At 40.4% G+C, this 14,307-nt stretch overlaps 1 long non-coding RNA gene across 4 annotated transcripts; it reads left to right on the top strand.

Moving 5' to 3' along the window:
* Nucleotides 1–794: 794 nt before the first annotated feature.
* Nucleotides 795–13,792, top strand: LOC102552533 (uncharacterized). 4 transcript variants are annotated; one of them, XR_005494093.2, is made up of 4 exons: nucleotides 795–1,192; nucleotides 1,309–1,541; nucleotides 8,191–8,307; nucleotides 13,671–13,792. It is a non-coding gene; the product is annotated as an uncharacterized LOC102552533 (long non-coding RNA). The 4 variants fall into 4 exon arrangements; XR_005494094.2 differs by lacking the exon at nucleotides 13,671–13,792 and adding an exon at nucleotides 9,455–10,885 and having other exon boundaries at nucleotides 801–1,192; XR_001841372.3 differs by lacking the exon at nucleotides 1,309–1,541 and having other exon boundaries at nucleotides 801–1,192.
* The last annotated feature ends 515 nt before the right edge of the window (nucleotides 13,793–14,307 follow it).

The following is a 14,307-nucleotide window of genomic DNA, read 5'->3' as shown; positions in this document are numbered from 1 at the left end:
CATCACATTAAAGAAGAAACCAAACTCTGAAACTCCAAGTCACTTGCTCAGCATCATTCATCCGATAAATGACAGAGATGAACATCAACCAATTCTGCCCTTAGAGCCCATACTCTTTATAAGACTGGGTACCTTCAAAGTGCTGCTCTCACTGACAAATGAGAAATAGGAACTGTGTGGAAAAAAGGATCTGTTACTCTACTCTGGTATCTCCTCTCTTGCCCCTCTGAGACCATCTTTTGAATTCTATATTCACAAAAAGGTTTCCAAGCTCTCTCTCTCTCTCTCTCTCTCTCTCTCTCTCTCTCTCTCTCTCTCTCTCTCTCGGTGTTTTAGTAAGAAAGGGGTTATTATATGAATTGGTTTATTGATTATGGACATTGAGAAGTTCCTTATCTTCACAAACTGGACAACCAAGGCAGCCCAGCTTATGACTCAGTCTGAGTTCAAAGACCTATGTGTTGGTGTAGAGATCTCCGCTCACGTCTGGACAAATCACACCAAACCAACATGGTTCCACATGGAAAGGTTTAATGAGAGAAGAAGAGTAGAAGAGGAGAGGAGTAAAGGCTGGCCATGAGCATGTGGAAGGAAGCAGAGAGGGGGTGGGGGGATGGGAAGAGAAGGGACAAAGGGGAAGAGGGAAAGAGGGGAAGAGCAAGAGAACAAGAGAAGACAGTAAGAGCAAAAGGAGAGATAATGAGGAGGAGGCAAGCAGCTCCTTTTATAGTGATGTAAGTGTTGCCAGGTAACTATGGGGTGAAGCATACCTGACTGTTGCCAGGTAACTGTGGGGGTGGAGCTTAGACAGAATGCCAACACTATGGACCAAGAGCAAGAACGTCCATGTCTGGGGAAGGACAAAAGAAGGTGTCTGCTCAGCAGAGAGGCTATCACATTCCCTCTGCCTTTTTGTTCATTTAGGAACCTCAGAAGTTTTGGTTGATTTTGGGGTTGGAGGGTGAATATTAACTTTTTCTATTAATGCCTATTATTCATTTCTAAAAACACTCTCAAAGACAAGCTGAAGAATATTTTTTCATCTATGTCTATATCCATTAGCTCCATAAAATCATCTAGTAAAAATAGCTTTCAGAAGTTCTAAGTTCTTTCACCAATAAGAATCATCAATTACTCTACACATAAAGAAACCAAATCAAGTCTTCTATGGTCCTAAGAGTAGCTGGCAGAGGTAGGTATTTGCTTCTCTTACATCTTCCTCAATGTTTCATACATATATTAAGAAGCATCTGAAAGTTTTTGGAGATAAATCTGAAGCATATTTGGCAATCTGTGTTCTTTTCAAAGCATCTTGAAGACATCTTCCATGTAAAAATGCCTCGTCCTCTTCTGACAGTCCTCTACTTAAGCACAAGCATCACTAAAGTTGCTGGTCCATGAAAATACTCTAGAGAAGAAGGTCCCATCCATATCCAAGCATGTCTGTCACCCAAGAAGCTCTAAGACATTTGGATATCAAGACTGTATCTCTTTTGGTTCTTAGAGAGAAGGACTGAAGTGCTCAGTATGTGGATTTAGAAGTAAGAGAATTATAGGGCTGGGGAAATGGCTTAGTATTTATGAGTGAGTTGAATTCCTAATACCCACATTGGGCAGCTCACAACTGCCTGTGACTTCAACTCCAAGAAGTCTGAAACCCTCTTGAGGACTCTATTCGTGTTTTCCCAAACACAGAATAACACATACCAAATAATTGGAACTAAACATTTTAAGATTCAATAAGATAGAATTATGTTCAAATGAAGTTATTATGGTGGGTCTTAATACAATATGTCTAATGTCCTCATAAGAGGAAATAGCAAACATGAAAATTTAGATATGTGGAGGGACAGATCATGTATCATGTAAAGCCAAAATGAGAAGAAAAGCATCTACAGGCCATGGAGAGATATCTCAGAAGAAACAAGCCTTGACCTTGGACTTCCAGCCTCTAGTCTGACAAAACAGTACCTTTGAGTTGTGTTAGCCACTGGATACGTTGGTGCACTCTTTTAGTAAAGCCCCAAGGGACTAACTAAGGCAAGTATTTCAAATTTACTTCAAAGTCTCCTAATAAAGATGTAGAAACTGATCTTATGAGATCAAAAAAGCTTCTCAGGGCCACTAAGGTTCGAAATAGGGTTGAGTGTCAAAAGCACATATGCAAACATATATAGTCCAGAGCTCATTCTATGGCCTGCATTAACTCTACTGACCAATTTGGTATCCTAGTGATAGCCCCTTAAATCTGGCCCTAGAGGCTGATAGCACCATGTTGATATGATATGCCCTTGACATCTGAACTAACTTCTTGATGCCTCTACTCAGCACTGAGAAGGATCAGCCTTATACTGACAATCATCCATTTTTCCTACCAAGCATCACCCCCACAGAGCATAGAAAAGCTCTGGACTCACAGTACAGCTTTCTCAAAAAGGATCTGATTGATTGGCCTGACAATGAAGAAGACAGAAGTTATCCCTCCTTTATAGAAATTTCTACAGGAAATGTGAGAGCCACTGATTTACTTACACAGAGTCTAAGCTGGTGCTCACTACAGGATTCAAAGGGGGTTACTTCCCATATCCATCCTTTGGAACTGTCTCTGTCCAATTATAGACAGAGTCCCAGTTCTGTCACTACTTCTCTCTTGATCTTGAACCTGTATCTCAGATAATTCAAGTACTCATTCCTTATATGTAGATGGGAAAAAAATAAAAGCTTGCTTTATCTACCTCATGGACACCCAGAAAATATCAAATAAGATAATGTGTAAGAGAGCACTTGGAAATGTATAAAAATCTTATTCAAATAGGAAATGTGACAAACCCTTCATCCTCCTAAAACGTGGATCAAAATGAATATCTGTCTGAATGAGCAGCAGTCACAATAAGAGTATGAAGCCTGATTGACAGTCAGCTTACGTGAATGGCTTTCAAATGTATGGATGGAATTTTGGCACATAATGAAAAGAACAGGAAACTTGAAATCAAGATAGTAGAGGAGGTTTTGGGCTCAGCCCCAGTATGATATGTGTGATTATTTTTATATAAGACCCTAAGTCCGCTGATGTGTGTCTGCATTCCAAAGATGAAAATAATGATGTCCACCTCATCTTTCCAAAAATGGTTTGATAAAGACCAATTACATATAAGCACAAAGTGGGTTATTGTGTCTAAATGTATAATTATACTAGTAATGCTACATCAAATACAAGGGAAAAGGTCAACGAGAGAAAAAGTATAGGTCACTGTGATTCTAGTTGAAGGAAATGCACGTTTAGTCAAAAGTATCGTTAGTATAAAGTGGGAGAGTATCATAAAGTAGGTATTCACCCATGTAAGAAGCAGACCAGTCACAGGAGAATATTTAAAATTGGGAATGTCTACAAGTGAAGTTTTCTTAGCTTTAAAAATTAGGACTTGAGAGATGACTTAGTCAGTAAAACGTAAGATGTGCAATCACAAGGACATTGACATTAAAAGACTGAGTGTGTGACATGCTCTGTAATCCCCATGCTGGAGCCGAGAGGGTCACTAGGATTTGCTGACCAGCCATTCTTACTGAATCAGTGACTTCCAGCTTCAGTGAGAAACACTGGTTCAAAGAATAAGGGTTGTAACCAAATTGTTTATTCTAGCTAGCCCCCACGAAATCTGGTATTTTATTTACAAACGATAAGCCTAGACGGGGCAGGTTCTATGACATTCTCACCTATAGCCAAACCATATACCCCTTGTTACTTGATGCATGAGCCTTGCTCAGGCTGCTTCTGCCCCATCACTCTGTCCTTGGGGTCCATTTCTCCTGGCCATGTGCTCACGATCCATCTGGCCTCATGGTGGCCTCCTCTTCTCTCCATTTTCTCTTTCCTTTGCTCCCTTGTCTCTCCTGAGATCCCTCACTCAATCCTCAAATCCTGTCTTTCTGTCTCTACTGCCCAATCACAGGCTCTAACCTTTTATTAACCAATTAACATTTAAATTGGGAAGTAAGGTTTGCACAACAAATGCAGGTATATTGAGAATGAATGCACTCATCTGGATGGCAACCAGGTCTTGGGGTCCAGAATTGAACATTTCTATGTATAGCAAAAGATCAACCCCTAACACATCATACACACACACACACACACACACACACACACACACACACACACACGTGAGTGTGCATCTGTTAATTCATGTACATACGTGAATACATGTACACACAAGAAGATAAAGAAGATGGAAGGAGGAAAGAGGAAGATGACTAATAAGTTAAATGGAGAAAATAAAAACATTTTTCAAATATAATACATGAAAATGGATGTGTTAATGTCTGAGTTTCTTCAACAAACAGGAAGCATGGCAATTGTGAAGAAGTTACAGTTTACATTAACTAAGCCCCCCACCCCCGAGTGAGGCAGAAAGTAGAAATCTGGTCTCATTTCCTTAATGAATGCCAACACAGTTTGCTTTCTGTTTCTGTGATAAAACGCTCTAACCAACAGCAACTTGAGGAAGGAAGGTCTGTTTGGCTACACTTTACAAGCATTGTCTATCTGAAGCCAGGGTGGAAACCCGAAGGCAAAAACTAAAGCAGAGGCCATGGAGACATGCTGCTCACTGGCTTGAGCCCAGTGATGATCTCACGTCAATCACTAATTGGAAAAATGCACACAGGCTAATCTGATGGTGCAATTCCTTAATTAATGTGCCTTCTTCATCAAGTCTGAGTCAAGTTGACAAAAACTAACCACCATGAATGTCCAGGTAAACCAGGCAATGGCACTCTATGATTTGTTATCTGGCCACCTTGTCCTCCATCTCATGTCTTGATGCTCCAAACATTCTTGTTACATGGTTTTCGTACCCAGTTACTAGAATAATTAGGACCCTGGAAGGAAGCAAGTAGCTGGAACTATGCTGTGCTCTTTCTCAGAAAAAAAAAAGAAAATACAGAGGTGTCTCGCTGTAATATTCTAGTAAAAGGCAATATTTGAAGCCTATATTAGACTCATTTTCCAATTTAAAAAAAAACTAAAATTCAGGGTTTCTCATATGAAAAGATTTCTATTTCTATTATCTCAAAGAGTCTGACATATCTGCAGTCACTAAAGACCAAGCCCCTTCCAGCCATCTAAGAAACAATCTTCATCCTCATGCTCATAGGGAGTTTCTGGAGTTCTAGTTTTACCACAATTATACATGATGCAAAGAATGGGCTGGAGAGATGGCTCAGTGGTTAAGAGCACTCACTGCTCTTCCAGAGGTCCTGAGTTCAATTCCCAGCAACCACAGGGTAGCTCACAACCATCTGTAATGGGATCTGATGCCCTCTTCTGGTGTGTCTGAAGATAGTGACAGTGTACTCATATACATAAATAATCTTTAAAAAATTATCCATGATGCAATATATATATATACATATATATGAATTTAAGAGGCTTTTAAGAATAACTCTCTACACTCAACCTTATAGCTCATTGGCTAGAATTTAGTTACTTAATAACCACAGGGATCCTGAGAAATATAACCTATTGTTTGTGAAATAATAAAGGTTTGTGTGAGTTTTCAGAAATAACTAAGAGTCTGCCACATCATGGATCAAGAACTCCAAAGTTTGTTACCTCTGTTAGGAGCAAGAATGGAAAGAGGAAGCGAGTGCCTGAGAGGGGAAAAGAGAGAAACACCACCCCCCAACAACCCTACTCCCACCCCCACCGCAAAAAAAAAATGAATCTGCTTGAGGATTCCAATCCGCTTGGACACATGTGGTGTCAGGACATTCTAGTCCTGCTGCTAAATGGGAAGTAAAAGCAACGTATTTTGATCATAGTTACTATTGCTGTTATTTAAGGGACAGTTGGGTTTCATGTAATAAAGGGCACAGTGAACACAGAAGAGACACCCAGAAGTTTCCTTCGGTCTGTTCAACCAGGAGATGACTTTTATGTATTGTCATGAAAATCATGGGTAGAAAAGTTTCTGATATGAGCGTAATTTGGATGGAAAAAAAACACCAAGACTGGAGAAAAAGAGTGGCTGAAATCTGGTTAAATTTACCTCTTTCCATCAGCCTTTGATCTTGCTGAACCGAACATTTCAAAAAGGAAACAGAGCAGAGATGAATTTTATGGCTTTGTGGAAATTGCTCTAGATACATTTTGCAACTGTAAATGATTGTGGAAAAAAAACCCACCATAGTTGCAACAAAGCACCACAGAACTGCACACAGAGCTGGTTCTGAAAATCAGAGAGAGAAGCCAAATGCCTGTTCTGGTCACTTGCAGCGCAGTTTGCAGATCTGTGGTAGCCAGTAGGGATCAGCTGGCTTGTTCTTCTCTAGCCTGGGGCACCCAGCAACCCCTCAGCATGGCTCTAGGAGCTGGTGCTGGCCTTTTTGTACTCAATTTCAAAACCAGCCCACATGATCTCTTTCTGAACTGCAGACAGGGACTGTAAAATCAGGGAGGGTCCCAACCCCAGTTCCCTTAAACTGAGTTATCTGCATGCCTGTCCCTTCCTCTGCCTGGATCTCAATTTCTCCATGAACAAAATGAGCAGGGAGATCAGAACATCAGAGGGGTTCTTTCAGCTTCTGATCTTATAAGCATTGAGGGAAACACAGTGTAGATATTGGTAAACTAAGGCAGGAGGTAAGGAGAAGCAGAAAGTAACAACCCATTTCGTTTCTTCAAATTCCTTCACTACATAAGCATCTAAGTGTCTGGAGTCTCTCCAGCAATCTCTGGTTCATTTCCACAGAAGCATCCAGACACTACGCACTATTTGAATACTAAGTGAGAATCTGAATTTTCCATCTCCTGATGCAGAAGGCATCAAAACAAGGCCTGGTAAAGGCTTAAACTTCTGACATGGGCAGACAGCGCTCAAATTCATAGCTTTCTGACTATGGTGCCTTCCTAAATTTCCTGACTCGTTGGTTTCCTGTGCTTTGCTAGAAAAATAGCAAAACTTATCATGGAGTTGTTAGAGTGAGTAATGTCCCACACATGAACGACACTCCTCACATGGTATGGCTCATAGGAGGCATTAAGGAATATGGGAAACTGAGTTGGGGAGGTAGTTCAGTCTGTAAAGTGCTTGTCTTGCAAGCATGAGTTCAGGTGAAGAACTGAGGTGGAAAAGCCAGTCATGGTGGCACAGGCTTGTCATCCTCATAACAGACACAGGCAGAACCCCAAGCTCGGCTAAACTACTTGACCAGCTTTACAGGTATCTGTAAAACAACTGCTCAGCTTGTCTTCTATCATGAAGTCCCTGACATACACAAATGTGAACAGCGCATGTGCATACACACATACAAACACACATGCACACACACATGCTCACATGCATATTCACAAGCATGAACATGCATGCACACATATACATACCTATTCATATACATGCATACAAATAGACACACAGACAGTCATGCCTATACAGGAAAAACAAAACTAGAATACGTAAGTATAAGACTTATATAGTCTTAGATAAAGATAAGACTTTCTTACCTTAAAGACATGAAAGAAAGATGATTCACTAGGAATTTGAACTTTGTGAGCCTGTTTGTGAGTTGTTTGTGCATTAAAACTCAGTAGCATTCATATGTATTCAAATGTTTTACCTCAGAGCTAGGCAGATGACTTAATTATTAAGAGCATATATTGCTTTTGCAGAAAACCCAAATTCAGTTCCTAGCATTCAGATGGCAACCTATATCTTTAGAGGATCCAAATCCCAAGCCCCTCTTTTGGAACTCAAGTGCACTTGCACTTATAACACACACACACACACACACACTTAAAAGTAAAATGATTTTAGCCCCAGACTGGCAAGAAATAAAGTCTAGTGTTCTACCAATTAATTAAATCCCAGAACAGAAGGGATGTGTGTGTGTGTGTGTGTGTGCATACAAGTGTCTATGAAAGTATGCATGTATATGTGCATTTGTGCATGCATATTTGTGTATATATATATCCTTGCATATTTGTGGGTATATATGTGTGTATGTATGCATGTGTGTACATATTTATGTGTATTTGCATATATCCTTATATTTATATAAGTGTTCATGTGTGTATGTGCTCATGTGTATATGTGGTTTGTGTGTAATTCACTGAAAGTTGCAAGTGAAAAATACTTTTCTAAAACAAAGAGGGAAAACTTTGCAATTATAGTTTTCTTTTCTTTGTGCTTTTAGCCAAGAAGCAGCAGCTACCTACACACATTACCTGGTCATGTAACATAGAGTTCATCTGCATCAGTAAAAGCGACACTACTGAAAATCTGGCGATTTTCATCTGGAGCTGACAACATGGTAATTTATATTCTGCACAGCATAACCAAAGAGCTTGTTATGCAAACATAGGCCACTGATTTGACAAATCTCCTGGAAACAGAATTAATGTCTGTATTTTGTGCAAAGATGTAATTTATTTTAATATTTTAAGGAGATAATATCTAGCTGTCTGTCTATATGTACTCAGGGAAGGAGCTATATACACATATGGATATATTTATATAGCTATAGGTATATTTAAATAGAGTAAAACACTGGAAGTGGTATCAGGGGGTGGGGCTGGGGTATGCTGCATAGGAGGAAAAGCTCTACAAGGGAAGAAGCATTGGTGATTAAAGCCTGTATCTCTCCCTTGCTCTGTTTCCTTTTCTACCTGTGGTGATCATGTAAATATTATCCCTTTGTGAAAATGCTTTATTTATGGTGCCAGAGCAAAAAATGCTTGTCATAGTAATTGAGGATTTTTTTTTAATGGTGGTAACTTTAGTTGTAACCAACTGCAGAAAAAAGTTTTAATTGGATGGAAGCTCTAGTGGTTATTTCCCAGTCATGCCTAGCTTTCATAAGAGGGAAAAGTTTAACACAGAATAAATCAGTGTTGGCCTGCTATGAGGAGTAGACTGGGCAACAGGAGGTCAATAGAACCCTGACAGTCACGGTAAGATTAGGAACAACTAAGTCTGGGGAGTGCTCCAAAGGAATCCATTATAACAATTTACCTTGATGAATGATGCAGCCCTCTTTAGGGGAAGGCACTCTGGATCTCACTCTTCCATATACTTTCTTCCCAGTCTCAAGATAGTGATTTAAAAATTAAACTGCTCTATCCTGTCTCCCCAGGTCCTGAATCTGATCACTTTCTCCTTCCTACTGTGAACCCTGTAGAGAGAAACCTAATCAAACCTGTCACATCTGTTGTTGATGCTTAGCTAAGGGCCTAAACAACAACAAAAATCAATGTTTCATGCCCCAAGGGATGCATTTGGCTGTTTTCTTTGTTAATGCCACATCAGGAGATGTCATCAGGAGGCTAGGCTGCTTCAGAGAGTAGGCATTTACGTTTGTCAGGTGAGGATGGGAGGGTGGTCCCAAGTGGAAGATGTTCGTGGTAGACAGTAGACCTCCCGAGTTCTGTCCTATCCTCACCTATCCTTCACCTATCCAGGAGAAGCCAAAGAAAGAAGCAAAGGAATGTCCCTCCCCACCATACAGTGCAAATGATAACAAATGCTAGTCAACCTGCTATGTCAGATCCACTGCCATCTTTAATCTACGTATTCTGTCCAGGTATGTTTAGCAAATGACTACAAAGGCCCAGAGTCCTAACCCAACCTCATTCTGATGGCTGTTGTGACCTTAGGTAGGTTGGTTAGGGACAAGGCCAGCCTAATGGGTTCCTCTGAGGCTTCCCCAAGCTTTCCCCCCTCTTAGATATGGTGATGGTAATTGCCTCCTCCAAACTGATCTTTCAATTCCTATCATTTCTTCCCATCAGTAAGGGCCCTCCCTACTCTGGTAACTCTTTCCTTATCAATCTTTGCATCCTGCTTACGAGATGCTTAGGAGTGCAGAGTGGTCAATTTAGTTACATACTCAACACCTGGCTTAGCAAACACCCTAGCTTGGCTCAAGAAGCATCAGAAAAATACAGAAATAAACACCAAGACAAAAGGAAATAGAGACAGACACATCCTGACAACCCTGATTTTGTTTCTGTGCACAGTGAGTAGAGAGGAAGCCTGAACAAGCAAAACTGGCTCAACTTGGGTTCTTTTGCTTCAGAATTTGGTAGTTCCTTGTCACGCTATTGAAAGCCAGGTATATTAATTTAAACAAAGTACAGTCCTGGGTTTTAAAGCAATTTGAAACAAATCGATTAAAATCACACAGAAGCACTCACTCCTTGGATCCCTTTTCAGCCAAGAAACATAATTTACATGGTTGTGGTTGTAAAATGCTCCGGATTGATGGGGTTCTAGCTATGACTCTGTCCCTAAATTGTCAGGGTCCCAGGTTTTAGTAGCTGGAAGATAGTTCACTGTCTACAAAGAAAATCCCTACAGAGACCAACTCCACACTGAATTGAAGGGTATGATTGATAACTAAATGGACCCAGGATCTCTGGGATGAGAGATTTAATTCAGCAGCATTCACAGGACCCATGGAAGCAGCCTAGGCATCCTCCATTTACACACAGCTACAGAGCATAGTAGGCTTAGAATCTTCATTCAAATGAGTCTTCTTTCCCATCCTGCTTTCTTCCAGCCCCACAGGTCTCCAAATTTTCAGGAATTTCTCCTATACCTTCCTGAACTACCCTAGAGCTGTAGAGCTCATGTACAAGAGTCCTGACACTACAGACATTTGCCAAGAATAGAAACAGAACTACACATTGGACCAGTGAAGGTGCGCCACTAAAGGAGAAGGCAGAGGAAGTAGACAAGAGCCAGAACTAAAGACATCTTAGCTGGAAGGGAGAGCAGAGATTTTTTTTTTCATTTCTCAAAGCAACAAAGAAAAATAAAATCCCTTCTGGTTGAAAAGATGAGGTAGAATTTACCGTGCAAGAGGGCTTTCAAATAGACAGTTTTTATCGTGACAGTGGTGTCCTCTTAACATATATTTACTTTCTAATTACCCAGAGCTGTGTAATTAACCTGTCACTAGACATAGCTTGCCACACTAATGAATGGATAAGGATTCTGAGTATTAATAACCAGCCAGTAGAGGTGAGGCGACCCTTGCTCCTATGACTCACTTGACGTATCTTGTGCATGACTGTGTCTTCCTTGTGCTTACATTTCTACTGTGGAAGTATCAACGAGAAAAAATTCTCTCTCTCTCTCTCTCTCTCTCTCTCTCTCTCTCTCTCTCTCCCTCTCCTCTCCCCCCTCAGTCTATTCATGTCTTGAATGGAGCAGAACTCAGGAAGAGGGGTTGATGAAACTGTGGTTCAGAGGGGCCCCTGGTTGCTCACTTGTGACTGTGTATAGCAGAGAAGGGGGAGTTCAGCAGAACAGACAATGGTGGGAGATAGAACTGGGCATATTTCTTCTTGGGGTCCAAGAGTGCTGAGCAGAGAACCAGTTTGATCTAACCACAGTTACAAAGTTGTTATAGATCACTCTCATCATTTCTATTCTGGGATTTTGGTGAGCTTCTGACTTTTGTTTTATTTTAATTATATTATTTTTTATTCTTTGAAAATTTTATACATGAAATTCCATGAATTTGATTGTCCCACATCCTCCCCCATATCCCTTTTCATTTCCCCTTTTTCTCCTTCTGAAATCTTTTTTACTTCAGTTTTGTGTTTTAAGATAAGGTCTCCTATGTCCATAGGGGTCTAAGAACTTGGAACTCATTATGAAACAAAGAATGGCATTGGAATTCTGATATTTCTGTATCCAACTTCTCATGCTAAATTTACAAATGTATACAACCATGCCTAGTTTATGTGGTGCTCAGGATTGGACTCAGGGCTTTATGCAAACCTTCGGTCTTAGTCAATGTTTATGCAAACATATTCTTAGGTGCTATGAAGAAACACCATGACCATGGACACTGTGGTAGAGGAAACTATTTAGTTGGTGTTTGCTTACAGTTTCAGAGGTTTAGTCTATTGCCATTATTGTGGGAGTATGACAGAATAGACATGGTGCTGGAAAGTAGCTGAGAGTTCTACATTCAAATCTACAGGTAGCAGGAAGAGCGAGTCTCTTGGCTTGGAATGGGCTTTTTCAAACCCCTAAGCCCATAATACATTTCCTCCAAGACTATACCTCTTACTCCTTACAAAAGTGTCACTCCCTAGTGGCCAAGGATTCAAATATATGAATGAGTCCATGGGGGACATTCTCAGCACACTCTACAAAGTGAGCTACATTCTGTTACTATTTTCTTCATTCTGAAGCTTGATATAAGGGGTCCTATTGAGCCCAGAAGGACTTGCTCTCTGAGGTTAGGGTAGTTCCAAGAAATAACACAAATGAAAGCATCTTTCAAGTGAAATCCAGCCAACTCAGGGGCACAGAACCTACACCATCAGGCATTCCCTTTATGGGATATTACACTTGGGAACATTATTTTCCAATTCTAATCACCTCAGATCTATGTATCAGACAGCCAAGCATAGCCTAGCCTAGACTCTCTAAACACTACTAATGTTATTTACCAGCTAATCTTACTCCTGTTAGACTTTGTCCTAAGAAAAAGACAATGACAACTCCAGCTCACAGTCTTCCACAATCCCTTTGCCCCCTACCCAACATCAACACATTTTTGTGGATCCTTGTGGTATACTGTGCCCTCTTCTCTAGAGATCTGTGAACACATCTAGTTGACTACAGTGCCTTGCTGTATCTCAATAACAATAACGACAAAAGCTAAACTTCAAAGCAAGATGTTGGAAAGGTTGTGATATAATACACATACAGGGTTCCAAGGAAAACACGCAGTCACTAAACATACCAACGAGTCTTGATTCCCCATAGACTATTGGGCTACCACTATAGTCACCCTTCCTTTGTGCTGTGGAGCAGTTCAAGGAACATATGTAGCAGAACACACAGACAGGCAGAATTAGAAAACACTAGGAACTACAGGGAAAGGAAAGAGAGCAGACAGACCCAAGTCAACACAGATTCAGCCCTTTGTATGTTCACATTTTTAATTAAGGGACATGAGTCTTGGCTCTATGTCTGGTGCAGACCACCCATCATGATTTCAGGAAGATGAATTCACTGTCCTAAACTTCTGCTTCCTTATCTGACAAATGAGCCTACTCATGCCAAGTGTTTATTGTCCATTATAAGCGTGCTATCAGATAAACCATGGGCTGTTGCATTTATTTTATACCATAAATCAGTTTATCAACATAAGCACCATCACCACCGTCAGCCTTGCTAGAGTTGTTTTGTTTCAAAACACACACACACACACACACACACACACACACACACAAACAAACAATTTCAGGATATATTTAGATGCATATCACCCACTGCATCAAACTGTGGAAATACTCCATATATTCAACTAAATTCAACAGTTAATTACTAAGTTTCAAAGATGAATTCATTAGCATATATTTACAGCATGTGACAGTGTTACAAATGTGACGGCTTTCCTAATGTTTTCATTCAACTTTATCGCATATGCTGACCCTCCACTATTACCTACTCCTTTTGTCCTCCTGTTAACCCCTTCCCCCCAGGTAATACCCTGTCTGATTTTATGCCAACTATAAAATCTAGGTGCCACATATGAGAGAGAAAAGATGCAATATTTTTCTTTCTGCATCACGTTTATTTTGCTTAATATGATGATCTCAGTTCCTATCCCGTTTCATACGACTGACATGCTTTTGTTCTTCTTTACAGCCGAATGGAGCTCTACTCTCATCTGTACTACTTATCATATTGTTGTTTTAACTCTCTAAAACAAAAAATAAGAGATGAAATTGTGTGGACAACCACAGTAAAGGGGCTCAACTCATGATGTTTAATAATGTTAGCATTTTGTGTCTAGATACGGGATGTTTCCTCAGCAGGGCTATCCCCTTGATGGTCAGTGAAATAAGCTTCCCACTTCATTATTTAAACAGTGGAAAGATCCTTCTAGTACACCATCCAGTCCAAGTTTTACCATTCCTTTCATGAGCACATTGGAAAAAGCGGGAGTCAGAAATGGGAAAAGTCCAGCCTAGAATCCTGGGATCCATTTGCTGTCTAGATGGCCCTTTCGAACATTGGCCTTCTGATCTTCCCACAGGATGATGGTGGAACTCAATGTATTCAGTTTCTGGTGAGTGTCAGCACAGAGACTCTGAGTCTAAAACCAATATGCATGATCACAAGCTGCCCACAGCCCTCCTTACCTGAATTGATAGATTTATTCCTCTAGAAGGTGTTATCCCATAATATTCCATAATATCCATCGCATTTTACCTATACTGTCTTGTAAACATGGGTCAGGAGCTTAATTCTGTAACGGACAGCCCTTTCTCTTTTCCCTTCC

The sequence above is a fragment of the Rattus norvegicus genome, chromosome 15 (assembly GCF_036323735.1).
Source record: "Rattus norvegicus strain BN/NHsdMcwi chromosome 15, GRCr8, whole genome shotgun sequence".
NCBI lineage: Eukaryota > Metazoa > Chordata > Mammalia > Rodentia > Muridae > Rattus > Rattus norvegicus.
Note: the sequence above shows the minus strand (reverse complement) of the source record. Positions and strands in the feature narration are given on the sequence as shown.